At 37.6% G+C, this 27,194-nt stretch overlaps 1 protein-coding gene and 1 pseudogene across 3 annotated transcripts in view; one reads left to right on the top strand and one right to left on the bottom strand.

Annotated features, from left to right (window-relative positions):
• Positions 1-27,194, bottom strand: part of CCNY (cyclin Y) — a 314,187-nt gene that overhangs the window by 258,306 nt on the left and 28,687 nt on the right. The gene's annotated exons all lie outside the window — the stretch shown is intronic.
• On the top strand, positions 6,957-7,932 carry LOC122224050 (annotated as a pseudogene).

The raw sequence follows: 27,194 nt of genomic DNA, 5'->3' as shown, positions 1-27,194 counted from the left end.
TTTCCTGCTTCAGTAGCTATAAAGGAGGTTAAAAGTAGAACCTATCTCATGGGGTTGTGTTGGGCCCTAAATCAGTCATAAAAGGGACTAGCTAGCACATAATTGACATTCAATAAATGGTAGCTTTTATTTCATCATGTGTGCATAGGCAATATCCATTCATTATGCACTCATTCTTCAAAATGAAAAAATTTCTGGGGCAGTTGGGTGGCTCAGTCAGTTAAGCATCTGGCTGTTAGTTTTGGCTCAGGTCATGATCTCAAGATTCATGGGTTCTGACCCTGCATCAGGCTCCAAGCTATCAGCTTGGAACCTGCTTGAGGTTCTCTCACTCCCTCTCATTTATACTATCTCTCTCTCCTTCTCAAAAGGAATAAACTTAAAAAAAAAACTGAAAGAATTTCCTGGAGCACCTGGGTGGCTCAGTCGGTTAAGTGTCCCACTCTTGATTTTGGCTCAGGTCATGATCTTGTGGTTTGTGAGTTCGAGCCTCCATGACAGGCACTGCGCTGACAGCCTGGAGCCTGCTTGGGATTCTCTTTTTCCTTCTCTCTCTGCCCTTCCCCTGCTGGTGTTCTCTCTCTCTCTCAAAATAAATAAATAAACTTAAAAAAAATTTTCCTGATTATAGTTGTTACAGATACTAATTGTAACAAAATAGTAATGACATAAACAGACATGAAAAAAGGAAGTAAAAGTCCTTTCTGACCCTTCCCCTTAAAAATAACCACTGTTAAGAGCTTGGTATAGATCTTTCCAGACATTTTTATGCATAAGCTCATTCAGACATACACACACACATACCCGCACATACACAGGCTTATACATTCATACCCATGTACATGAGCTAATATTTTTCTTTCAGGTTTCTGGGTTTGGTTTCCTCTCCTTTAAAATTGTGAATATCTTCTCCTCAGTGACTTAACTTTTTTAATGTTTATTTATTTGCTTTGAAAGAGAGAGAGAGAGCACAATCTGGGAAGGGGCAGAGAGGAAAAGAGAATCCCAAGCAAGCTTCATGCTGTCAGGGCGAGCCCAACGCAGGGTTCAATCTCATGAATTCTGAGATTATGATCTGAGCCAAAATCAAGAGTCAGACACTTAACCTACTGAGTCACCCTGGCACCTCCTCAGTGATTTATCTTTATGTTTAACTCTAATCCTTTTGGACTTTATTTTTGCATGTATTATGAAATAAGAATACGATTTTTCCCCACATGGTTATCCCATTATCTTAGCACCAATTATTAAACAATTCCTTTCTTCCCTCATTGATTTGAAATGCTAATTTTAACATATACTAAATTATTACATATTTAAGTCTATTTCTAGACTCTATTCTCTTCCATTCATCTATCAATCCATTCCTGCCTCAATAACACACTGTTTTAATTATACCAATTTTATAATATATTTTGGTATTTGTATAGTAATCTCTACCTCTTCTTAGCAAAATCATAGTTATTTTTAATTTCACAGATATTGGAACTCACTGAGGTAAGAAAAATAGGGAGTCACTATGAGTCAACTACTCAGAGAGTATTATATAAACTGAACTTTATCAATAAGAATAGGATCTTATTGTTACCAGAAGTAACTGAGAAATGCTTTTAAAAAATATAAAGTCCCCAAATAGATATTTGGTGCTTCCCACTGCTGTATAAAAAATACCATTGCTTTATCAGTAATTTGAAACTTGGGCAAATGAAATGTATCTAATCTTAGTTTCCAGTAAGGATAGGAAAAAAGAAGATAAACTTCCATTATAAGACAAGTTTAGGCTAATACATATTGGAATTTCCTAGTTACAAAGAGAGCATACTTGAGTTATGTTATCTTTTTTACTGTAAATTCTTAAGAAAGGCTCAGCTCACTGCTTGCACAAAAGTGGCATGAATCTAGTTCTTTCACCCAACAAGAAATGGGACTGAAAAACCTCCTGTCCAATACCTAAGTCACTCTGAGATTGTGATGTTTCTGTTGTTTAAAGTCACATTTTTATTCTATTTAGGAGCCAATGAATAAAATTACATACACTAAATACTAATTAATAATAAAAATGTGGTGAAAACTAGCTTGAATAGCTATTAGCTTGAATAATAACAGGCCTTGTATCACTTGTCTGAAAAAAACCTCATATTTAGCCTAAAAGTTCTTCAAGCAGTATATCTGCAAGCATATTTTACCCTCTGAGAAAGCAATTACTAAGTAGTAGAAAGGAATGAACATGTATTTCCAAGAACCATATGGTAACAATAAATAAAAAATAGATCATATAGGCAAATGCAAAAATAAAGTTATAAGAAATACAAATATAACCAAAGAGTAAACAAATGCTTCTGACCTGAAGTAGTAACTGGTACTAGATTTTTTCTACTGTAACAAACAACAGGACACCAGAGAAGATACATAAAACAATTGTTTTCAGACAGTGAATAACAGAGGAAGCAGAACTATGACCCCTGAGAGAAGCGATACAAATAAAGTGAGGCTTGTGATGGTCCCAGTTTTCTTTCGGGAGCTACTTTTTGGATTGTGATGCAGGGAAGGGTAATTCTAGGAGAACATGGCAACTTTGTTGAATTGAGGAAACAGTGACCAGAGTTAGGGAGGCTGAGGCAGCTGGAATTTTCAGGGCAGAGTACCAGAAACGAGTAAGCTAGGCAGAGCAAGAGCTAGAAATCTGAAGAGGATCCACCTTGCATCTTTGGTTAATACACAGGGTAAGACTCTATGAGGCCAGGCAGAGAACATTAGTTAAGGAGCTCTAAGATGAACAACCCCCAGAGCTCACAGAGATCTGCAAGCTGTTCAAATTCTGACCAAAGAGAAGGACCTTGGAAGTACAGTTGACCCTTTAACAACATGGGTTTGAACTACACAGGTACACTTACACATGGACTTATTTTTGATAAATACAATACAGTACTGTAAATGCATTTTTCTTATGTTTTTCTTAATAATATTTTCTTTTCTGTAGCTTTATTGTGTGAATACAGTATATAATACTATAACATACAAAATATGTGTTAGTCTTCCTGTCAACAGTAGGCTATTACTTAGTAGTTAAGTTTTGGGACTCAAAAGTTTTATGTGGATTTTTGGCTGCACTATGAGAGGGGTTGGATCAGTGCCCCTACCCCAGTGTTCTTCAAGGGTCAACTACACATTGATGAAAATTCTTACATTATTGCAGAAGTGGCACACCACTATTTAAAGGTACACTAATAATTTAAGATGCATGCCATAAACCTTATATCAACCATTAAAAAGTAAAATGAAGTAATATAATAAATTAGTTAATGGAGGACATAAAATGGAATATTAAAAAAATATTCACTTAATTCAAAAGATAGGAAAAGAAGAAAAAAGAAAGTATATGGGGCAAGTAGAAAACAAATAGCAAAACAGTAGATTTAAACCTAACCATATCAATAATTACACTTAATAAAGATGGACTAAATTTCCCCATTAAACGTCAGAGGGGCCCCTGAGTGGCTCAGTCAGTTAAGCATCTGACTTCAGCTCAGTTCTTGATCTAACCACTCGCGGGTTCGGGCCCGGTGTTGGGCTCTGTGCTGACAGCTCAGAGCCTGGAGCCTGCTTCAGATTCTGTGTCTCCCTCTGTCTGTGCCCCTCCCCTACTCACACTCTGTCTCTCTCTCTCTCTCAAAAATAAGTAAACATTAAAAAAATAAGTAAGTAAAAAGTCAGAGATTGTCCAACTGGATAATAAAGTCTAACCACATTCTGTCCACAAGAAATTCACTGTGAATGTACAGACAGAGGAAAAATATAAGTAAAAGGATGGAAAAAGAAATACCATGTAAACATGAAACATAAGAAAAGTGGAATGACTATCTTCATATTAGACAAAGTAGACTTTAGAACAAGGAATACTCCCAGAGATAAAGAAAGATGTTTTATAATAATAAAATGTCAAGTCACTAAGAAGAAATGACATTCCTAAATGGGAATACACCCAATTGCTTCAAATTACATGAAGGAAAAACTGACAGAATTGAAAGGAGAAAAAGACAAATCCACAATTAGAGTTGGATATTTCAGCACCTCTCTCCACAATTAATAGAAATAGTAGAGAAGTAAATAGGAATATAGACAACTTGAATAATTCTGTCAAATAACTGAATCTAATTGACTGTTATAGAACACTTCACCCAGCAATGGCAGACTTTACAGTATAATCAGTGCCAGTGGAACATTTACCATATACTGGGCCGTAAAACTAGTCTCAATAAATTCAACAGGATGGAAATCACATGGAGGATTTCTCTGACAAAATGCAACTTAACTAGAAATCAATAACTGAAAGTTATCTGCAAATTACAAAATACCTGGAAATTAAACCATGAGTCACAAAAGAAATGAGAAGAGAAAAAGAGAAAATATTTTTCAAAGTTTGTGGGATGCAGCTAGCTAAAGCTTGGCTTTAGAGAGAATTTTATTGTACTTTTGTACTGTAAAATTTCCATTTGTTTTGAAAAATAGTTTCTATACCTTTATACATATTCTTTATTTGATATGACATTGTCATCATAGCTTGTTTGTTAAGCTGTCTGCTTCATTTGGTATTATACATAAATATTGGGCTTCACTAATTGCTAGATGATTGCTCTGTTGTTCTACAAAATGTCCTGGGGAGGTAAAAGGCCATGGCTCAAGTGCCACAGAGTCTGGCTGTTCTTACAGGTATTTAATAATTTTTTTTTGAATAAATGTTTCTTCATTTGATATATTTCCTCAGGACAATTACTATTTACCAGTTATGGTTGTTTCACTGGGGAACAGGTACCTGGAGCGCCTCAGATAACCATTCCAGAAGAACCCCCACACTATTTTTCCACAGTGGCTGCACCAGTTTGCATTCTTTTTCCAAAGGGAAAGAGAGTTCCCTTTCTTGTGGGATACCATTAAGTACACCAACATACATGTAACAGAAGTACCAGAAGGAGAGGGGAAAGGAGCAGGAAAAAGATTAGACAAAATGATGACTTGAAAACATCCCAAATTTTATTTTTAAAAATCTACACACTTGGGGAACCTGGGTGGCTCAGTCAGTTAAGCGTCTGACTTCAGCTCAGGTCATGGTCTCCCAGTCCATGGGTTTGAACACCGCGTAGGGCTCTGTGCTGACAGCTCAGAGCCTAGAGCCTTCTTTGGATTCTGTTTCTCCCTCTCTCTCTCTGCCCCTCCCCCACTCACACTGTCTCTCTCTGTCTCTCAAAAATGAATAAATGTTAAAAAGATAAATAAAATAAAAATCTACACACTTAAGAAATTCAAAGAACTCAAAGTATGATAGATGCTATATAGCAGTAATATCTATATCTCACTGGAATTAAGCTAGTGTAAGTCTAAAGTAGGTTCTAATATGTTAAGATGTATTTAGTAAACCCTGGAGAAACCACTAAAAAAAATAATTAAGAAAATAACAAAAAACACAGTGAAAAATATTGTTAAAAGAAGTAAAATGTTCCACTAGAAAATATTTACGTAAAACAAAGAAAGTAGTACAGGAAGAAAAAAGGAACAAAAAAGATGAGACATATCGAAAACAAAATGTAAAATAGCATATGTAAGTTCAACTATATCCATAATAAATTAAATGTGAGTGTACTAATCAATCAATCAAATAGCCAAGACTGTCAGGCTGAAAAAAAAGACTAAAAGAAAAAATATATATATATATAATGTCAGTTTTGCATTTTGGTGGCTCTGTTGGTAAATGCATATATATGTTTATAATACAATTATATAAAAATATATGCCTATAATACAGATAAACATTCATGTTTATAATTGTATTATAAGTGTAAGTTTATAAAAAATTATGTTTTTATAATGCAATTATAAACATATGTTTGTAAAAAATCGTGCTTTTATAATATAATTATATAAACATATGTTTATAATATGCTGTTGTTTATACTACAATTATAAACCTATATGTTTATAATACAATTATAAACATGTTTATAAAAAATCATGTTTTGAGAAGGAGGGCATTTGTTGGGATGAGCACTGGGTGTTGTATGTAAGCAATGAATCACGGGAACCTACCTCCAAAACCAAGAGCACACTGTATTCACTGTGTGTTAGCTAACTTGACAATAAATTATATTAAATAAATAAATAAATACATACATACATAAATACATAAATAAACTTTAAAAAATCATGTTTTTATAATACAATTATATAAACATATATGCACCTACCAACAGAGCCACCAAAATGCAAAAACTGACAGAATTAAAGAGAGAAATAGACAATTCAACAGTAATAGTCAGAGGCTTCAATACTCCACTGTCGATAATAGAATAACTAGAAAGAAGATAAACAAGGAAACAGAGACTTCAACATTTATAAACCAACTATACTTAAAAGACCTTTATAGGCCACCCAAACAACAGCAAAATACATATTATTCTCCAGTGCACATTCACCAGGATAGATCATTGCTAGACTATAAAACAAGTATCAGTAAATTTTTAAAAATTTAAATTATATAAAGTATATTCTACAGCCATAATGGGGTGAAAGAAGAAAATCAATAACAGAAAGAAATTGGGGACTCACAAATATGTGGAGTTAAATAATATATTCCTAAATAACTAATGTATCAAAATAGAAATAACACGGAAGATATAAAAATACTTTGAGAGGAATCAAAATGAAGCTACAATTTGCCAAAAATTATGTAATGCAGTAATAGTACTTAGAGGGAGAGTTATAAATGTAAACACCAAATTTAAAAAGAAGAAATATCTTACATTGATAACCTAAACTTCCACCTAGAAACACTATGGCAAAGAAAGCAAAATGAACCTGAAGCAGACAAAAGGAAAGAAATAACAGAGATTAGAGCATAGATAAATAAAATGGAAAATTGAAAAACAGCACAGAAAAATTTAAAGGATCAATTTGGCTCTTTGAAAAGAAAAGAAAATTGACAAATATTTAGCTAGTCTGACCACACAGAAAAAGACTCAGATTGATATAATCAAAAATGAAAGGGGGCACAATACTACTAACTTATAGAAATTTTAAAAGATTATAAGGAAGAGTCACTTGTCAGCCAAAGATGGCTGCACTCAGGCTAGTTGAGCAAAGGTTGGAGTGAGCCCCCATTCACTCAGCCCCCTGTCAGAGGAGGACTGGTGGAGGCACCAACTGCTGTGCAGAGAGCATAAGGCTCAAGATGGATAATTGTGAACCAGATGATATTGTCAAGGAAATTTAATTTTCAGTACCATAACCAGAAAAATTAATGAACTCCCAGAAGCAGAAAGGAATCTCTTTGAACATGGATCAACATATATTGGACTTAATGCTGCTATCTGTGGTCTAAGAGCAAATAGTCTTTATCAACACATCTTAAATGTGACACAGGCTCATATAGCTGCTGGCTTACCAATCACAGTGATCCCATTTATTACAGCACATGCATCTTACAATGGTTTTGTAAATTTACCTTTGAATACAGATGATTTGACTTGTGAAACCTGTACCATAACACAGGTCTTATATCCTGTTTTCTTGGTGATACCTATGAATGGTTGTAGAGCAGTTAGATATGAGCCAGCCCTGCTACCAGAGAAAGGAAGCATCTTAACTTGCTGGACTAGAATTTCTAAGCCTGTCTTTAGAAAGATGTTACTTCCCATTTGCTCTGACTGTGTTTGTAGCATACCTTGGATCTAGACAATATAAACTAATTATAAAGTCTCTTCAGTTACCTGAAACTGGCCTGGAAATTCAGTGACTGTTAAACAAATGTGCACACAAAAATAAAATTGTAATGTATAATTAAACATCTAGTGTGTGAATTTAAAAAAGATTATAAGGAATACTATGAATAACTGAATGCCAACGAATTAAATAAGTAGAAGAGACAAATGCCTAAAAGAGACACGGAAAAATTGACTATTGAAATTGAATTAAAAAAGAAATAGAAAACTCAAATAGACCTATAACAAGTAAAAAGATAGAGGTATAATTAGAAAACTACCAAAATAAAATTTTCAGGCCCAGATATCTTCACTAGTGAATTCTACCAAACACTGAAATAAGAATTAATACCAACTCTTCACAGACTCTTCGAAAAAATAGAAGAGGATGAAACACTTTCCAAATCATTCTATCATACCAGTATTCCGCTGACACCAAAACCAGAAGACATCACTAGAAAAGAAAATTGACCGATAGCTTCTGTGAAAACAGATGCAAAATTCTACAACAAAATACTAGCAAACTGAAACCAGAAACATATAAAAAGAATTATGCACCATTATCAAGTGAAATTTATCCCAGAAATGTAAAGTTGGTTTAACATCTGAAAATCAATGAATGTAATACATATCAACAAAACAAAGGACAAAAACCACATGATCATCTCAATAGATGCAGAAAAAGCATTTGACAAAATTTAAACTTTCACGATTAAAAAAAAAACTCAACAAGAAATAGAAGGGCACTTCCTTAATCTAATAAAGGGCATGTCTAAAAAATGTACAGCTAGCATAATGGTAAAAGACTGCTTTCCCCCTCAGATCAGGAATAAGATAAAGATGTCTCCTCTTGCTACCTCTATTCAATATTATACTGGAGATTCTAGCCAGGGCAGTTAGTCAAGATAAAGAAGTAAAAGGCATCCAGATTGGGAAGGAAGAAGTAAAATGCTTTCTGTTAGCAGATGCAATGATTTTTATGTAGAAATTCTAAAGAACTTACTAAAAAAGATTAAAACTAGTAAATGAGTTCAGCAGGATGGCAGGATATAAGATTGATATACAAAAATCAACTGCAGATATATACATTTCCAATAATCAATCTAAAAATGAAACTAAGAAAACAACTCCAAAGAAATAAAATACTGAGGAATAAATTTTAATAAAATAAATGCAAAACTTATGCTTTAAAATATATTTTAAAAACTATAAAACGTTGAGGGGCCCCTGGGTGGCTCAGTCAGCTAAGCACCCAACTTCAACTTAGATCATGATCTTGTGACTCCTGAGTTTGAGCTCAGGCTCTGTGCTGACAGCTCAGAGCCTTGAGCCTGCTTCAGATTCTGTGTCTCCCTCTCTCTCTGCCCCTCCCCGCTCACATGCTGCCTCTCTCTCTCTCTCTCTCTCAGAAATAAATAAACATTAAAATTTTTTTAAAAATTATAAAATGTTGAAAAATTAAGATGATTTAAATAAATGGAAAAACAACCTACATACATGGATTGGAAGACTTAATATGGTTAAGATAGCAATACTCACAAATTGGTCTATAGATGCAGTGTATTTACAAGCATTCCAGCTGATTTCTTTGTAGACATTTCAAGCTGATTCATATGGAAATTTAAGGGACCCACAATAGCCAAAAAAAATCTCAAAAAACAAGAACAAATTTGAAGAGCTCCTACTTCCCTATTTCAAAACTTATTAGAAAGCTAAGTAGTCAAGACTGTGGTTTTGATGTAATGACTCACACTGAAAGTCCATAAATACACCTTCACATTTACAATGAATTGATTTTTGACTACAGTGCTGAGACAATTCAATGAGGGAAAGTGTAGACTTTTTAAACAAATGATGCTGGGACCACAAATATTCACACACAAAAGAATAAATTGGATAGCCTACCTCACACCATGTACAAAAACTAACCCCAAACGAATCAAAGACACAAGTGTAATAGCTATAATTATAAAACTCTTAGAGGAAAACATAGGAGTAAGTCTTCATAATCTTGAATTAGGCAATGGTTTCTTAGATATGATACTGAAAGCATAGAAAACAAAAGAAAAAATAAATTAAGCATTATAAAAATTAAAGACTCTTGTGCTTCAAAAAAATTAAAAAATAAATTAAAACTCTTGTCCTTCAAAAGATACCATCAAGAAAATGAAAAGACAATTCACAAAATGGGAGGAAATTTGTAAAGTATATAAAGAACTCTTGTAACTCAGTAATAAAAAGACAACCTAGGTAAAGAAGGGCAAAAAATTGAATTTCTCCAAAGACGTACAAATGTACACCAGCTATTAGGGAAATGCAAAGCAAAACCACAATGAGATGCCACCTCATACCCAATAGGATAGCTATAACCCTAAAGATAATAACAAAGATGGTAAAAATGTGGAGAAATTGGAGCCCGCATATACTACCACTAGGAATGTACAGTGGTACAGCCTGTAAGCAGTCTGGTAGTTCCTCCAAAGATCAAACATAGAGTTACCACATGGCCCAGCAATTTTACTCCTAATATATACCTAAGAGAAATGAAGACCTATGTTCGCGTGATAAGTTGTGCACAAATGCTGTAGCAGCATTATTCATAAAAGGAAAAGAAAAGTGGCAACAACAGCAACAACTGATGAATGGTTAAGTAAAATGTGGTCTGGTTGTATAATGGAATATTACTTGGCAATACAAAGAAATGAAGTACTAATACATGCTATACCTTGGATAAATTTTAAAAACATTAGCCTAGGGGTACCTGGGTGATTCAGTCAATTAAGTGTTGGACTTTGTCTCAGGTCATGATCTCACAGTTCATGGGTTCAAGCCACACCATCAGTGCAGAGCCTGCTTGGGATTCTCTCTCTCCCTCCCTCTCTGCCCCTCCCCAACTTGCACTTTCTCTCTCTCAAAATAAATAAATAAACTTGAAAAAAAAATTTTAGTCTAAGTGAAAGAAGCCAGCTTCAAAAGACCACACATTACATGATTCCATTTATATGAAATGTTCAGAATTGTCAAATCTATACAGATAGTAGATTATTGTGTACCCAAGGCTGGAAGAGTTGGGGGTAAATGTGCAGTGACTGAAATGATCTAAAATTAATTATGGTGTTGATTGCACAACTCTGAGAAAATACTAAAAACCATTGAATCATTCACTTTAAATAGACAAATTAGGGGCACTTAGGTAGCTCAGTTGGTGAAGCATCTGACCTCAGCTTAGGTCTTGATCTCAGGGTCGTGAGTTCAAGCCCTGAAATGGAGGGTACTTAAAAAAAATGGATGAGTTATATGGTGTTGGAATTATATCTCAATAAAGATATATTCATTTCAATAAATGAAAAAGAAAACTATTTAAAAGTCATAGCAAAATAGAACACACTTTTAAGGTATAAATACCAACAAAGCCACTTTCTTAATCGAGGAGTAATTCAAAATAATTCAAAGGCAAAGTAATTAAAAGGCAAAGACCTGATAAATGGCATGTACCAAAAAAAACCCCAAAACCAACAACTAAAACTGAAAAAACCCTAAAATAAAACATACCTAATGGTGAAGCTACCAGATGCTTCCACGCTAAGACTGGCAATAAAGTGGGACATTTACTTTCACCACTTCTCCACTTTTCTGGAGGGCCTATCTTGTGCAATAAAGTCAGAAAAAGAAAGGCTCAAAAGTTGAAAAGAAAGAAGAAAAACTTTCTTCATTCACAGGGACATATTTGTGTCTGAAGGAAATCCTAAGAAGTGTACAAAAAGGCTTATAGGACTAATAAGTGATATTAATAAGGTCATATGATACAAGGTCAATATACAAAAACCTATTATATTTTTATATACCATCAACAAATAATTAGAAAATGAATATTAGCATCATTTATAATAATATGCAGAATGAAAGGATAAATTTAACAGTATATACAAGATACAATGAAAACTCAAATATTGCTCACCAAAATTTTTTTTTCTTTATGCGTTCTTTTTTAATTTTATTTATTTATTTATTTATTTATTTATTTATTATTTTAATATGAAATTTATTGTCAAATTTGTTTCCATATGGCTGAACAAAAATGTAAAAGACCTAAGTAGTGAAGAGATATCTATGTTCATGCATTGGAAAACAGAACCTCAATCTATAGATTCAACGCAATCTCTATCACAGTTTCAGAAGGATTTTTGAAATTGAAAAGCTGATTCTAAATCCAAAAGACCTAAGATAGTCAAAACAGCTTAGAAGAAGGACAAAGTGGAGGTCTTCTTACACAGCCTGATTTTAAGACTTACTATAAAGCTATAATAATCAAGAAAGTGAGGAAGAATCAGAAATATATTTATGCATTGGTGGATATTTGATCTGGTCAATTGACTTTCCCCAAAGTTTGCAAGGTGATTGAATGGGAAAAGAATACTCTTATCAACAAATGGTGCTGGCACAACTGGATATCCTTATGAAAGCAAAACAAAACCCTTGACCTTTTTCTCACTCCACACACAAAACTTAACTCAGAATGTCTTATATACCTAAATGTAAGAGCTAAAACTTCAAGGAGAAAACTTTGGAGAAAATCTTTGCAATCTTGGGATAAGCGAAGAATTCTTATGACACAAAAAGCACAAACCATAAAAAAAATTATAAATTGACTTCACCAAAATTTAAAACTTCTCCCCATTAAATTTTTTTTAATGTTTATTTTTGAGAGAGACAGAGACAGAATGCGAGTGGCTTGGGGCAGAGAGAGAGGGAGGCACAGAATCCGAAGCAGGCTCCAGGCTCTGATCTGTCAGCACAGAGCATGACGTGGGCTCAACTATTGAACTGTGAGATCATGACCTGAGCCGAAGCCAGACGCTCAACCGACTGAACCACCCAGGTGCTCCAAAACTTCTCCCCATTGAAAGAAAGCATTAAAGAAATAAAAAGGCAAACCACAGACTACAGAAAATATTGAAAATATATATATCTGACAGGTGATTCATTACTAGAATATTACTAGAATAGAAAATAGAATAATGAAACTTCTGTAACTCAAGACAACCCAAATAAAAAAATGGGCAAAAGATTTGAAGAAGTATTTCTCAATAGAAGAGCTAGAAATGACTCATAAGCACATGAAAGGATGCTCAATGTCCAGTCACCAGGGAAATGGAAATCGAACCATAAGATTTACTACCCACATTTAAAAAGACTGCCTGCCAGTACTAACTATGAATAACTTATGTGCAGTAAGTTCAATACTTGTATGTCGCTGGTGGCATGTAAGTGATAACATTTATTTTGGAAAACAGTTTGATATTCTCTTAGAAAGTTAAACATGTTTACCATATAGCCCAGCAATCCTACTTGTAGGCATTTACCTAAGAGAAGTGAAAACACATATCCACACAAAGACTTTCACAAGAATGTTCATATCAATTTTGTTAGCAATAGTTAACACCTGGAAACAAACCAAAAGTTCATTAAAAAGTGAAATGTTAAGGATGCCCCGGTGGCTCAGTTGGTTAAGTGTCCAATTTCGACTCAGGTCATGATCTTGAGGTTCATGGGTTTGGGCCCCGCTTTGGACTGTGTGCTGATAGCTCACAGCTGGAGCCTGCTTCAGGTTCTGTGTCTCCCTCTCTCTCTCTACTCCTCCCCCTGCTTGTGCTCTGTCTCCATCTCTCAAAAATAAATATTTTTAAAAATTTTTAAATAAAAATCAACAAGAAAGTTTCACTTAGAACCACAAAGTCAGAACATGATATTAAGAGTAGCCTTTAGAGCTGATTAGAAACTCAGACTCACTTCAAACATAATGATATAGGTAAATTAAAAGTAAAAGAATAAAAAAAGATATACCACCCCAAAAAAGATACCCCTCAAACATTAATCAAAGGAAACCTGGAGCGGTTATATTAACATCAAAGTAGACTTTCTAACAAAAAAATTACCAGGGATAAAAAGGGACATTGCACGATAATAAAATGTTCAATTCACCAAGCAGACATAACAATCTAAATGTGTGTACACATGACAACAGAACTGCAATACTGCATGAGGCAAGAGCTGACAGGACTGAAGGGAGACATAGACAAATCCACAGGTAAACACTCCTCTCCCTGTAATGGGACCAGTAGGTGGAAGATTAGCAAGGATCTAGAAGAACTGACAACACTATCAACGAACTGGATCTAACTGGTAGTTATAGGACATTCCAACAGTTAACAGCAGAACATACATTCTTTTCCAGTACATATATAATATTCACCAAGATAGAGCAGTTGAACCATAAAACAAACTTTAATAAATTTGAAAGAATTAAAATCATACAAGGTGTGTTCTCTGAACTTAATGAAATTAAGCTAGAACTCAGTAATAGAAAGATGAAAATCTCCAGATGCTTGGAAATTAACACACTTCTAAGTCACTCAAAGTCAGAGTAGAAGTCCCAAAGGAAATTAAAATTGAAACTAGAACATAGCAAAATTTGTGGGATGCACCTAAATCAGTGATTAGAGGGAAATTTATAGCATTCAATGCTTATATTGGAAAAGACAAAAGGTCTCAAACCATAGTCTAAATTTCCACTTCAAGAAACCAGAAAAAGAAGAGCAAAATAAACCTACCACCAGTAGAAAGAAGGAAACAAACATTGAAGAAGAAATCACCAAATTTGAAAACGGAAAAGTAGGGAAAATTAGTGCCATTCCTCTGAAAAGATCAATGAGACTGATAAACCTCTAGAAAGACTGGCAAGAGACAAGACACTAATTACCAATATCAGGAATGAGAGAGGAGATATCACTACAGATTCCACAGGCATTAAAAAGAGGAAGGGGCATGAGGAAACTTTGCAGATGATGGATATGTTTATTTTCATGATTATGGTGATGGTTTTACAGATGTATACATACATAAAACTTACCAAATTATATATTTTAAATACATAGTTTATTGTATGTAAAGCATACTTCAATAAAACTATTTTTAAAAACGCTTTATGGAACAGAACATTTTCCCTTGGAGATGGTTAGAGCCCTCACTACATCCATTACCTGCTGTCATAGCTGTCCGTACCCCTGCACATCATTCCTCCACCATTGACTTTCTCAAATCACAATAACCGGCCCTACCTAATACTTCTAGTGTGTACAATAAAATACTATATTTTCTACCCACTCCTATCTCATCCTCGATGCACTGAATTATAAAACTGAAAGAAATTAGTGTCTACTGTGGCTTGATTCACTTAAGTAGAGAATAGTTTCTATCATCTAGTATCATCAATTATAACAGACTGGAATTATTCACAAGTATGTTCACCAGAGAGTTCCTAAAGGAACATGAGTCAAAAGCCAGTTTGGGCTCCAGGGAGAATCCACTGACTTCAGTAAGGCTGTAGATTACAGAATTTTACCTAAATGATCCCAGTGGGGCAGTGAAACCCAGGTGAAGTTCATTCAGTGCACAGCACATCTTGACACTGAAAGAAGTACAACCTTGGAAACAGCATGTAATTACAAGCTAGAACTCTCTCGGGCATACAATGCTTGAGCACCATAAGATTGATCTCTTTGCTTTCATTTTTGTTAAGCAGCAATATACAACTTATGGATTCTAACATCACAGTAATAGCTTCTTCATTGAGAATTCACAACAACATATACTCTCACATTCCCATTTTCAGTGTGCAGCAAACACTTGATTTCAGGAGGCTAAAAGACAGAAAGGGTGCACAGAGTGAGCCTCCTTTTTGGTGGAAGCTTTAATTCACACATTTCTGTGTTGGTACAACCTACTTGGGAGCTTTCTCCTCCTACCCTACCCTCATCTAGCTTCCTCCATGACCTTCCTGTCTCCTGTCTCATCCTATCTATCACAGAGTAGTTTACAGCATGCTCTACCATATCTTTGTTCCTTTAAAAACGGAGATACAAACACCTATCCTGCAAGACTAATGTACAGGTTTGAAACACAAAAACACACACAGAGCAAACACTAGCAGAGTGATCTGTATAATAGACACTCAAAACAGTGCAAATTCACTTTACTTTCACCTTCCTTTCTAATACCAAAGTAGCAGCAACCAGAGAAAAGAAGAAAATGTGCAGGCACAAGAATGGTGAAAAGCAGAAGAATCGTGCCAAATGCCTGTTTTCTCTTCTCAGAACACAAGTTTTGCTCAAAATGATCGCTCTTGAGCATATCCCTCTGTTCTATAGCAGTTCACCTGGCTCAGGTAGGAGGCTTAGGTGGCCCAACTACTAACACACTTCTATTCTTCCTTTGCTTCAAACCACCACTCAAAAATTGATCATTTATTTGGAATATCGTAGATATTTAGCCCACCCTTTTCCTGGCTATTATCTGTCATTATTTAAACACACTAAGACGCTACTTAAAGAAGGAAAGAAAAAAAAAAACAAAACTATCTCTAGCTTCTTCCCACTCCACCTATAAATGCCTGGTCTCTTGCCTCTTTTTCATAGCCAAACTCTATAAATGTTTTTCCACTTCTCACCTCACATTTACTCCTCAATTTACCACAAACTGGCTGCTGCTCAAATCATCTAACCATTTATTCTACAACTACTTGAAGTGCCTCTACTCTCTGCTAGACATTTCTAGGTGCAAAGAAGCCAGTGTGATTGGATGGAAAGAAGCATGAGATGTAATAAGAAGGGTAATCAAAAGCCAGGTCATGGAGCACCATGTGAGCCATAATAAGAATTTGGATTTTTCTTTGAGTGAGATGAGAAGCCATTGGGAGATTTTGAAAAGAAAGATATGACAAGGTCAGGGGTGCCTGGGTGGCTTAGTCAGTTAAGCGTGCAACTCTTGATCTCAGCGCAGGTCTTGATCTCAGGGTTGTGAGTTCAGGCCCCACATTGGGCTCCACTCTGGGCATGAAGCCTACTTTAAAAAAAGAAAAAGAAAAAAGAAACATATGACAGGGTCTAATTATATTTTAAAAGGATCACTGTAGCTGCTATAAGAATAGACAGAAGCAAGGGGTAGGGGGCAAGGGTCAAAACAGAGACAAGTAAAGTGATTACTGAAATAATCCAAGTGAGGGATGATGGTGTCTTGGACCAGACGAGTAACATTGGAACTAGTAAGAATGATTCTGATTCTCATTGGTTTTGAAAATGAAGTTGATAGAATTGTTAGAAGGGGATGTGAGAGACAAAGGAAAGTCAAGAATGGCTCAAAGTCTTGCCCTAAACAACTGGAAAAATGAAGCTACCATTTACTGAGAAAGGAAGTCGCAGGGAGGGTCTGATTTGGGCAGGTGATGGAAGTAGAAAATCAAAAGTTCAGTCTTGAGGTGCCTGGATAGCTCAGTCGGTTGAGCATTCAACTCTTGATTTTGGCTCAGGTCAAGGGACTGAGCCCCACATCAGGCTCTGAGCTGACAGTGCAGGGCCTACTTGGGATTCTCTCTCTCCCTCTGTCTCCACCTCTTCCCTGCATGCAGGTGGTGCTCTCTCTCTCTCTCTCTCTCTCTCATTCTCTCTCTCTCTCTCAAAAATAAATAGATAAATAAATAAATAAATAAATAAATAAATAAATAATATTTTTTAAAAAGCTCAGTCTTATATATACTAAGTTTGAATTGCTTAGTACACAGCTAATTTGAAAATGGTTAATTTTGTGAGTCTGAAATTCAAAGGAGAGGTCTGGGCTAGAAATATAAATCCAGGAGCTATTAGCATATAAATGATATTTAAAACCACATGCCCTGGGGCGCCTGGGTGGCGCAGTCGGTTAAGCGTCCGACTTCAGCCAGGTCACAATCTCGCGGTCCGTGAGTTCGAGCCCCGCGTCAGGCTCTGGGCTGATGGCTCGGAGCCTGTTTCCGATTCTGTGTGTCCCTCTCTCTCTGCCCCTCCCCCGTTCAAGCTCTGTCTCTCTCTGTCCCAAAAATAAATTAAAAACGTTGAAAAAAAAAAAAAATTAAAACCACATGCCCCAAAAATGGATCCATAAATATAGAGAACAAACTGATGGTTGCCAGAGGGGAAGGAGATGGGGGATGGCCAAAGTGGGTGACAAGGAGTGGGAGATACAGGCTTCCAGTTACGGGATGAGTAAGTCATGAGGATAAAAGGTACAGCATAGGGAATAATAGTCAATGGTGTTATAATAGCCTTGTATGGTGACAGATGGTAGCTACACTTGTGGTGAGCATAGCATAGCATATACAGTTGTCAGATCACTATGTTGTACACCTAAAACTAATGCAGTGTTGTGTGTCAACTGTACTTCAATTTTAAAAAATTAAGATAAAATAACCTAGACAATAAGTAACAAGAAAAGTTTAAAGCCTGAGCCCTGGGGCGCTCCTTTATTTAAAGGGTAAAATGAGGAAGATCCAATGAAATAGAAGGAGCAGGCAATAAAATAAAGTAGTAGTAATGTCCCTGAAGCCAAGCAAAGATAGTATTTTATGAATGGGGAAGAACTCTGAATTGTTTTTGTGAAGTCCAGTAAGACGAGAACTAAAAATTAACTATTAAATTTAGAAACATTCATATCTCTTTTATTGTAACAGCTTTATTGAGATATAATTCACATATCATACAAGTCACCCTTTTACAGTGTAGAATTTAATGGTTTTTAGTATATTCAAAGAGTATTGCTGCCATCATCACAATCAATTTTAGGACATTTTCATCACCTTACCCATGATCATCCATAGTTGTAAAATATATCAGTACTTCATTCCTTTTTAAGACTAAATACTATTCCATTGCATGGATATGCCAAATTTTGTTTACCCATTCATCAGTTGATGGACATTTGGGTTGTTTTAATCATTTGGCTATTATGAGTAATAATATGCTCCTCTGAGCATTTGTGTACAATTTGTTTGTGTAGACATATGCTTCCATTTCTATTGACTATATATTTCTGGGTCAAACGTTAACTTTTTGAGGAACTACCTAATTGCTTTCCACAGAGGCCATACCATTTTACATTCCCACCAGAAGTCTATGAGGGGTTCTAATTTCTCCATATCCTCACTAACCATTCTTATCTGATGTTTTTATTATAGCCATCTTAGTAGGTATAAAGTGGTATTTCATTGTGGTTTTGATTTGCATTCGTTTAATGACTAATGGTGTTCAGCATCTCCCCATGTGCTTATTGGCCATCTGTATATTGTCTTTGGAGAAATATCTATCCAAATCCTTGCTCATTTTGAAATTGGGTTCTCTTTTTATTATTGAGTTGTAAGGGTTATTTATATATTCCAGATACAAGTTCCTTATAAGATATGATTTGTAGAAATATACTCCCATTCCATGGGTTGTCTTTCTACTTTCTCATAGTGCCCTTTGAAACACAAAAGATTTTAATTTTCTTGCTGTCCAATTTTTTTCTTTTCTGGTTGCTTGTGCTTTTGGTGGATCCATTGCCAAATCCAGGGTCATGATTTTTATGTTTCTTCAGAGTTTTATAGTTTGGGCTCTTACATTTAGTTATTTGCTCCATTTTGAGTTAATTTTTATAAATGACGTGAGGTAGGGATCCAACTTCATGATTTTGCATGTAGCTTTTCAGTTGGCCCAGGGCCATTTGTTGAAAAGACTATTCTTCCCACACTGAATGGTCTTGGTATACCTGTTGAAAATCAATTGCCCATAGAAACACGAATGAAACATTGAGATTTGGGTATCTGCAAAAAACAGTTTTAATGAAATGATGGAGACAAAAGTCTAATGGCAATGAGTTCATGACACAATGAGGGGAAAGAAATTGGAAAGAATGGATAGAAAAAGTTTTTTGCTAGTGGGAGGGGCAGAAAAATGGAGCCATAAGAAAAGAGTGAGGAGTCTAGCTCCAGGCTAAAAACTTATGTGTTGTCAAAAAGAAACCCACAGGCCCCAAATGGAGCCACTTATGTTAAAGGGCCCCATGCCACCAAATTAAGATTTAGGTAAATACCTAACCTAACTACATTTTCACCCCCTGCCCCAGTCAACCTGGAATTTCCTGGTCAACACTGGGAAATTTACTGATAGACTCCTGTTCCCTTTAGGAGGGTGACCTTGCCTAAAACAATGCATTCTTTGCTAATAATTTCATTTTTTCCATTCCCTCTTTGCCTTGCCTTTCCTGCCAAACCTTGCCTTTCCTGCAGCTCAACAGAGCTCCTCTCTCTCTACTTGTTAGATAGGATGCTGCCAAATTCATGAATTCATTAATAAAGCCAATTAGATCTTTAAAATTTACTTGGTGGCATTTTTGTTCTTTAACAGTGTAATCTTTCAAACTTGACCATAGGCAATTACAAAGGCCTTCCCTGGCAGACCTTACAGGGGAAAGCTGTAAGGTGCACAGACTTGGTGCACAGCCAGTGTGCTGCAGCCTCTGAAGGGAGTTGCAGTTAAGGACTCAGATTCCTCTGGCTTAACCTTGCTCTTATGCACATTTGTAGTCTGATCCAGGCACCTCCAACAGAAGCCTCTTTTTGGGGGAACCTCTTGCACTGCTGGTGGGAATGCAAATTGGTGCAGTGACTCTGGAAAACAGTATGGAATTTCCTCAAAAAAATAAAAATAGAATTGCCCTACGACCCCGCAATAGCACTACTAGGAATTTATCCAAAGGATACAGGAGTGGTGGTTTGAAGGGGCACATTTACCCCAATGTTTATATCAGTGCTTTCGACAATAGCCAAATTATGGAAAGAGTCCAAATGTCCATCAACTGATAAATGGATAAAGACGATGTGGTTTAATATATACAATGGAGTACTATTTGGCCATGAAAAGGAATGAAATCTTGCCATTTGCAACAATGTGGATAGTACTGGAGGGTATTATGCTAAGCGAAATAAGTCAGTCAGAGAAAGACAGATATCATATGATTTCACTCATTTGTGGAATTTGAGAAAGTTAAAACCATAGAAGGGCAGGAAAAATAAGATACAAACAGAGAGGGAGGCAAACCATAAGAGACTCTTAAATACAGAGAACAAACTGAGGGTTGATGAGGGTGGGGAGTTGAGGGTGGGGTTGGGAAGATGGGTGATGGGCTTTGAGGAGGGCACTTGTTGGGATGAGCACTGGGTGTTGTATGTTAAGTGATGAATCATGGGAATCTATTCCAGAAGCCAGGACTATACTGTATGTTAGCTAACTTGACAATAAATTAAAAAAAAAAAAAAAAAAAAAAAGCCTCTTTCTCTGAGGTCTTCTGAAGCCTTCAGATGCCTCTTCTTTTAGAGAAAGGAAGGGAAACCTTGGAGACATCCTTTCCACCCTGACTCAGTGCTCAGTTCTTTTCCATTCCCAGCACTTCTCCTTTTCCTTCTCCCCAGCCCAAGGGTCCAGAAAACCCCAGGATCTTTCAGCAATGAGACACTGAGAAGGATTAGCCACCCCTAATCAACTGACCCTTGACTGACAGGCAGTTCTTTGAGGGAAACAAGGCAGAGAGAGTCAGTGATTTCTCCAATTTAGCTTCTTGCTCTACACTATTGCTTTAAGCAGTTAAAGTCTTGACTCTCGCTTTCATTTTGGCTTGTTTTGATAATTATTGCAATACCTGGAGGCTCAGCTCCCTCAAGCTCCTCTGAGCCAAGCCAATAACAAAGGTTTATTTCTTTAATGGAAGGGATTACCAGCAGAATTGTACGCTGAGGAGGATGAGACAATAGAGAGAGAAGAAGGTAAAGTGAGAGAGAGATAGGATTGCTGGAGTGATCAGGCATAATAGATCTGCCTAGATCCTCTCTTTAGGGCAGACACACTCACCCACAACTGCTTGCAGCATAGGCTCAGAGCCATGTCCTTCACTGGGAAATGCCCTCAGCCACAGGGCACTGCCTTGCCCAAGGCTACTTCCATTCCCAAGACTAGTTTACACAGGGACACAAAGGTATATGGTTCATCCCAGAGTACCCTGTAGGAGTGGCTTAGCTGCAACTGCATTATAGGTCAGCTTCTCTCTCTGCTCTATTGTGTCTACCTCACTTTCCTACACATGTCTCTCGAGCATTTCCCAACAAACCTTGAGCATGCAATGCTCTATCTCTCTGTTTCCAGGGAATAATCTAAAGATTGGAGAGCTCCTAGGAAGTAGACTCTAAAATGGAACTTTTGAGCTGGATCGCTTGCTGGCAGGCTAGCAACAAGGACCCCATCACTAGTAGTAGAGCAGTGTGTATAGGTCTTGGAATGCCGTAGTTCTGTTGCTAAAACTTTTACCCACAGTGAACTAGGCTGGGATATGACTGGAATAGGATACAGTGGCTGGTATAATACCTCTGATCCTCAAGAGGTAAGAGGGAAATGATAACTATAAAGACTATGGAATTGGGTGGCTGTCGCTAAGCACATAGGTTCATTGAGAAGAAATAACAGGTGTTATTGACAGGTGTTCAGGAAAATTGATTCATCACCAATTCAGGACAAAACATGAGAGCTAGCGGGTCTCTTGGCAATGTTTAAGGAAATCCTGATCTGTACCTGGAGAGCTGATAAAAAGGAGGATGGGGCTCAAGGCTTAATCTTAACAGTAGCAGAGCTCAGAGAAGGTTGACTTCTCAGCCTCTTCTCATCTCTGTACAGGGTCAGGGTCTAATAGCAAAGAAGTGGAACCCCTAAAACTTGGGATGAGATTATCTGTAAAGATGAAATTGAGAACCTTGAAGCCACTGGGCCTGCAGAAGTGATCCATTTCCCCTTATTAAAAAATAGTACCCTCCCTTTGCTTAAAGATCTTGTAGAGGCCTCAAATGAGGCGAGTGCTTTGCAACACCATGCTATCAACCCTAAGGATTACTCCCATCTCCTCTCCTGGCAGCCAGACCATCACAGGGGTCAAGCCCCAGCATAGCCCATCTGAGGATGTCCTGAGCCTACCAATGGAAGAGAGGGACTACACACCAAAGGAGACGCAGAATCCAACTAATATATTCCTGCAGGAGCTGGGAATATACATGGAATGGAATCCCCAAGGTGCTAGATACAGAGCAACTGAACATCAGGTTGGGTAAGTAGGAGTTATCCACTCCGGTAATGCAGGATTTAACACACTGGCAGTGTTGAGACTGTGAGGATAGCTCTTGGAAGCTTGAAAAAAGTTCTGGGCCACATGAAAGGAAGGCATGTCTCACAAAGCCATGTTCCAAATGAGGGCCCGGAAGATACTATTTAGCAGAGCGATGGGGACAGGACTGCTGGTGAGGGGTGAGAATTGTGAGGAGCTCAGTGGTGACTGTCCTCTGGAGGCTGTCACCAATGAAAGGAGATACCCTTCACAACTGGGCTCCTTGACATACAACAAGCACTGCAACGTCCAAAAGGATAGAGGCAGGTGGCAGCATTTAACCATTAAAATCAAGGTGAGTGAGGACAAGTTGGAGTAGCAGCTAAGGGAGTCCCCATACAGGGAACCAGGAAGAGGGCTAATTAGAACACATTTTTTAAAAATCAAAGTCATTGATCCCTTGCCCACCTTCTGGACCTGAGCCTGTTCTTAGACCCAGAACTTACTGACTGAAGGAGAAACCAGTGTCTGCAAAAGCATGGCAGGTGTATTCAATAGTGACTCCTCAGTACTTCCACAGAGAACTATGGCTGCTTACACAGGTAACCATGCATTGGAGAAAGGAGAATGCTTAGGTTATTTTGAGGATTATTGGACAGTCTGAATTGACATTGTTACCCGGGGATCCAAAGTACCACCATACCTTCCCTGCTATACTGGAAGTGGATGGGACCAGAGAGTCAGTGGGATCCCGGTCCAGGTTCAGCTCACAGACGTACACATTGGTCCCTTCAGCAGTCCCAAATTAACAATAAAACTGGGCATACTTTTTAGTTGACAGAACCCTCACCCACGTAAGATAAGAGCTTTTGCGATGGAAAGGCCAAGTGGAAACTTCTGCAACTCCTTCCTTCCTCAGTCAAGGTAGTAAATCAAAAACAATGCCTCAAAATCAATACCATCTTCAAAGCCTTAAAGAATGAAGGGCTAGTGGTCTCTTTCATATCCCCATTTAATTCACCAATCTGGCTCCTAAGAAAGCTGGATAGATAATGGCAGATAACAGGGGACTGTGGTAGCTGTAACCAAATAGTAGCCCCAATGGCAGTTGCTGTGCTAGATGGGGCATCTTTGCTACAGCACATTAAAGCAACCTCTGGTACACACATATGTGGCCACTGATCTGGCAAATGTATTCTTTTCCATCCTATCAGAAAGAAGGATTACAAGCAATGAACATTCACATGGGCAGGAAACAATATACATTTCACTCTTTCCCCAGTACTATGTTAGTTCCCTGTCTTCAGTCACATTCTAGCTGAAAAGGGACTTGGACATTCCACAGAGTAAGACATTGGTCCACTATATTGATAGAATGGTGCTAATCATACCAGAGGAAGAAGTGAAGACACCAGAAGTCTAGAGGATGGGAAGTAAGCCTGTCAAGGTTTAGGAGCCTGCTACATCACAGTGAGGTGTTCAGAGCTCCAGAGGACTGGGGCATGCTGATATCCCATCACTAAGAAAAAGGCACACTGCGTGATCAGCCTCTCAGGGTCTGGAGGTGGCATATTCTACACTTGGGAATATTACTCTATCCCATTTGGCAGATGACATGGAAGGCTGCCAGAGGGGACCCAGAGAAAAAAAGGACCTGCAGCAAGACCAGTCATGGTGTGAGCAGTCATGTTGCTGGGCCCTCTGAGGTACCTGTGCTAGGAAACAATGCTGTGGGAGTTTATGGCAAGCCGGGTAGGAGAAGCACAACATAGACCCCTCAGGTTCTGAAAAAAAGGCTGGCTACCACTTCAAATAAGGAAGCTCCTGTCAGGCAATTGGTCTTGTGAGAGCTGATATATCTAACCACAGAACATCAGGTAACCCTGAGCCAGAGCTGCTCATTGTAACTTGTGTTTGCCAAATGCACTGGGTCATATGGTTGGGGCAAGGGGTGGTCAACAGCAAGCCCTCATAAGAGGGCACGGGCACACCCATGTGGGATTGGACCCAGGCCAGGCCAGAGAGTGCCAGCAAGCTGCCTGACCTGTTGAAAATAAGAAGGCAGTGGCTTTGGATACTTGACAGAGAATGAAGGCAAGATGCACATTTAGGGGAGTGCTGGACAGAATGGGATAGGGAAACATGGGCTTCTAGGCAATACAGTTTTAGTCCATGACACAGTTTTAAGTCAGCATGGGTTTGCGTTTTTCTCCATCCACATTCAGTTGCCTGGATGCAAGTTTGGGTATTATTATTACTTTTTTTTTTTTTTTTTTTTTTACCAGGACTGGGATTGTTGCTTCTATAAATGCAACAGAGGAGAGAGGGGCATGTGAGGTGAGGGTGTAAGCCAGGGAGTAATTATAAGGATGGACTGGGGAACCCAGCAGGTACAGAAGGAAACAAGAGGCAGGCAGTGAGGTAAGTAGATTGGAAGTCCCCCTGGGGTTGAAGGGCCACTGGCATAAGGCTAAAAGAGTGAGCTGGAAAGATAGGTGGAGGTGACTGAGAGGAAAACTCAAACTCCTGAGCCTGTCAGAGGACAGGGGTCTGACCAGAAGAGGCAGAACCTCTAAGGACAGGTCGCATGGACAGAAAAGCACCTAGCAGGTCACCTGATAGGAATCTTACTCTTTCAAGGGACACAGAAGTTCTGACACTAACCTGCAGTCACCATAGAGTCTGGGAAGCCTTGTGGCATTAAACCTTTAACCCATCCCTGGAACACTGCCTGTGGATTTCCTTGACACTGACTTGGGGACTTGGAGCAAGAATGATTTGTCTTCAACTTTCTACTGCATGACAGACCCACAGTTGCTAGACCCTGCAACTACCTTAAGGAATTTGAGAATTAAATGAGCTGATATGTATACAGTGCTCAAAGTAATGACTGGCATATAACTAACTCTCAGTAGGTATTAACCGTCACTATCTAGAGAACAAATAAAATAGCAACATTACACACACACACACAGAGAGAGAGAGAGAGAGAGAGAGGGTGAGAATAAGCAAATCTATAGAGGCAGAAAGTAGATAACAGTTGGGGATTGGAGAGAGCAATGAGGATTGAGTGATAATTGGTACAACATTTTTGTGTGTGTTGGGGGGTTGAGTATAAAAATTAAAGTAAAATTAGATTGTGGTGATGATTGCACAAATTACTTTAAAAACCCCATAGAATCGTACACTTTAAAAGGATGAATTTTATGGTATGTGAATTATATCTCAAGAACTGTTTTTTTAAAGAAGCAATAATGAAAGTTATCCCAGATAAAGCTCTCAGATTGTTGCTATTGAGAATGATGCTTATCTTCATTACTCTTCAAGGGAATTTTTCTATATTAACTTTGTAATATCCTGTGGCTCATTTTTACCATGCCAGTGATAGTACCACACATATGAAAATCCCGAGAAATATGAAATCACAGTATAAATGATTGTACATGCCAGGTGGCTAGGAAGTGTTTATTTGAATGCATTTTAATTCGTGTAATTGCATTTCTTGGAGGGAGCATTTTCTTCAGTGTCTCATTCTGTGTTGGCTTTTTTACTAGCCTGTTATCTACTCACATAGAACAAGAAAACCATGCACTCCTAGGGGATAGGAATAATGCTAATTTTATTCATTTGGCAATACTAGGGGAAAAGATAAACTGATACAGAAAAAAATAACTGATACTTTTCTTAGAAAAGATATTTTCATAGAAATATCTGCTTGTTTAATGCCTTTGTCCTGGTTTAGGCTTTAATGCTTGACTGAAGGTACCCTCAGGCACTCCTCATTCATTCATTCAACAACTATTTATTGAACTCCTTCTGTTTACAAGAAATAGAATACTGCTGTAATGTGAGTGGAGAATTATCTTATGAAAAAATAAATTTAATTTAACTTTTTATAGCTTCTACTTCAAAGCTTCCTAGTGTGTACATACACAATGGAGGAGGCCAAATCTAAACGTAATTCCAGAAGAAGCATAAGGGAATTGAGCAGGTGCCTGGTGGTGGTGGTGGCCATCATACAACTCACCCTTGCAGTGACCTCTCAGCAGCCCACCTAGGACTGGCCTTCTCCTTGTGGTTCTCAAACTCGCTGTACACGAGGACAGCCTGTAGGGCTTGGTTAAATACAGATTGCTGTCTTTTCCCTAGAATTTGATTCAAGAAATCTAGAATGGGGCCTAAAAATGTTCATGTCTAACAAGTTTCCATGAGATGTTGACACCACTCTTAGAAACGCTCCCCTAGCCGGCACCATGAGACAGGAGACATCTTTAGGACCACTGTCTTTCTTCAGCTTCCTTCTTACTTTTTGGTATGTATGGGAACTTATTACTAAAAAGAGCCCCTACCTTGGACCAAACCCCGTATTCTGATAATTTCCTTTTTTTCCCCTCAATACACCCAACTTCTGGGTCCCTTCTATTCAAGGCCCTGCTTTTTGTAGGGAACAGCCAG

This window comes from Panthera leo, chromosome B4 (genome assembly GCF_018350215.1).
Source record: "Panthera leo isolate Ple1 chromosome B4, P.leo_Ple1_pat1.1, whole genome shotgun sequence".
Classification (NCBI taxonomy): Eukaryota; Metazoa; Chordata; class Mammalia; order Carnivora; family Felidae; genus Panthera; species Panthera leo.
This window is presented reverse-complemented; position numbering and strand designations above follow the sequence as displayed.